This window comes from Malus sylvestris, chromosome 15 (genome assembly GCF_916048215.2).
Source record: "Malus sylvestris chromosome 15, drMalSylv7.2, whole genome shotgun sequence".
NCBI classification, from domain to species: domain Eukaryota; kingdom Viridiplantae; phylum Streptophyta; class Magnoliopsida; order Rosales; family Rosaceae; genus Malus; species Malus sylvestris.
Window position 1 is genome coordinate 309,763 of NC_062274.1, and position 2,648 is coordinate 312,410.

Consider the following 2,648-nt stretch of genomic DNA (forward strand, 5'->3'; position numbering starts at 1 on the left):
AAAAACGAAAGAGAACAGTGAGTTTGAAAATCGGCCGGAGTTCGGCCGGAGTCCGGCCGCCGGAGAACCAGTCCGGCGAAGCCCTGCGAGGGAGACGACACGTGCGCTGCACGTGCTGCGCGTGGCCAGCGCGTGGACCCGTGCCACGTGTGGCGCGTGGGGGCGCGTGAACACTCCAAAATTTTTTCTAAAAATATCCCGACGCTCGTGACGTCGAGTAGGTCGATGTGGTATATTCATATACCAAAATTGAGCATCGTATGAGAAGTTATTTCGAAAAATTGGTGATGTGCTTAAAATTAACGTTTTTATAGTTGTTTCGCATATAGGTGAGACGTATCCCGAGGACGACCGCATCCAGGGACGCCACGGGGGTTACGACCCGTCGACTTATCAGTGAGTGGGCAGTTTTGTTTTCGTATTACCTATATGCTATTGTTTTCCCAGAAAATGCATTTATATGAGAAAACGTTTTTAAAATGCCATGCATAGAATTATTTGGAAAAGGTGAATTTCACATGAGTTATATGATTGATATATGATGCATACATGTTGCATGGTGCTGTGGAGGCACAGGTAAGTCAGGTGAGTTCATTTATTCATTGAATTGTTGTTGTTGAGATGTGTTGAGCTCATAATCTGCACCCTAGGTGTTAGTGCTTATATTATTCACCACACCGCACGCTCGCCTTGGATCCAAGTAGGTGGATGTCGTACAGACCATGTGAGGGTTCCGACATGCTAGTCGTACAGATCACTAGGCGTGATTCCGACTAGTGGGTGACCTTAGTTATGCGCGCTGATGATATGATGAGAGAAGCACTAGAGCGTATTTTTACACCTTTCATCGTATAGACTACCTTACGTAGTTCCGAGTGATGTGCAGAGTAGGGCCGTATAGGTCACTGTGGTGACTTCGGCTTAGTGGGATTTTGAGCTATTGAATTAATCGTATAGGACCAACTGCAGGGTCTCCGATTGATTCCTTATTTCACCTGATTTATATTTTGATTTATGGCATGGCATGTTTTCTTGAAAATGTTAAAGATTTGAGATTTAAGTTTTGAGATTTTATATGGTTATATATATTTCTGGGAAAGTATACAGGTTTTTACGGCGAGGGGATATAATTGTTTTAATGAACTGTTTTGGAAAACTAATTTGTTTTACTGACCCACTCATTTTGTTTTGCGCCCCTCCAGGTTCTAGTTTAGCGGTGATTGGCTCACGAGGTCCTTTTCCGGCTTTCTGACAGATTTTGGACATGTAGGACTCACCTGAGGGTGATGTATTCTTATTTTAGTCCTACTTGACTGCAGTTAACCTATGCTCTGAACTTATGTGTTACTTGTCAACTCGTTCGGTTATGTTCGTAGGTGGTTATGTTTGAATTTGGTTTGAACTTCTGCTGATTTATGTTGCTTTTACGCTTCCGTGTCGTGCTTATGGTTACGTCACGCCCACGTGACGGCCAGCACACTTGGATCCTCCGGATCGGGGTGTGTCAGATGTCAAAAAAAAAAAAAAAACAAAAGAGAAGGAAAAGGCTATTTCCAACCGAAGGCTGGCCAGATGGCTCGTTTTAGCCCTCTAGCCCTCCAAGATATTAATATTTTAATAAACAATACATGGCAATATTTAGCCTTGTCACACAAAATCGTCTCCAACTGAGGGCCAAAGGGTCATAAGGTCAAACATAATTTATTATTTAAAAACTACAACTTAAATTCAAATCCAACGGCTAAGTGACGTTAGCTAGCCATTGGATTTGATTTTTTTTTTTTTTTGCTATAAATAGGGTGGATGTTGGGCTATAATTCAAAAAACTTCGAATTCAATCCATTTCAATTCAATCTCTTTCAATTCAAGTTTGCAATGAATTCTAACTTTGAATCCTCTTTGGATTCCAACTGGGGGTCCTCATCCAAATCCAAACTGGAAGAAAAATTGGCGCATATGAAACAAGAAGATGAAGAGTCTAATGAAGAAGCTGAAGTAAGGCACAACAAACAAAAGAAAGCTGTTGATGCACAAAATCAGCGAAGACTTTGGTACAACAAAAAGTGTCAGGTTTTGTGACCTTCGCTTGGTTGCTTCGGTCACTAGTGAGGATAAGTACGTAAATGAATAGAGACAGAGAAGCAAACACAGGATGTACGTGGTTCACCCAGATTGGCTACGTCCACGGAGTAGAGGAGTTCTCATTAATTGTGAAGGGTTTACACAAATACATAGGTTCAAGCTCTGGTTTAGTGAGTTCTAGTGAATAGTTTAGTACAAAATGACATTAGAGATTGTTGTGGGAGAATGATCCATATTTATAGAAGAGAGTTTCTAGTTTTGTTCTAATATTGACACATGTCGTGTTGTGATTGGCTTCTGATGTTGACACGTGTCGTGCTGTGATTGGCTTCTGATGTCGACACGTGTCGCATTGTGATTGGCCTTCTGGTTGAAGGGAAACTCTTCTGGGTCCTTGACGGTATAACGTTGACCGGTGCTCAGTAGTTTCGGGATTAGTCAAGTATGGTACAAACAGTGCTCCCCTAAGTTCCCGAGTGAGGGAAGCTCCTCGGTTGGGGACTTGCAAGATCCAAGCCGCTGAGTAATCACGAAACTTCTAAGTACCGAGGTGTGGTATCGTCTTC

The 2,648-nt window shown here is 42.3% G+C and overlaps 1 long non-coding RNA gene across 1 annotated transcript; it reads left to right on the forward strand.

Moving 5' to 3' along the window:
• Positions 1-310: 310 nt before the first annotated feature.
• LOC126605242 (uncharacterized) lies at positions 311-1,391 on the forward strand. Its single transcript, XR_007616874.1, has 2 exons — positions 311-396; positions 1,203-1,391. It is a non-coding gene; the product is annotated as an uncharacterized LOC126605242 (long non-coding RNA).
• Positions 1,392-2,648: the final 1,257 nt, after the last annotated feature.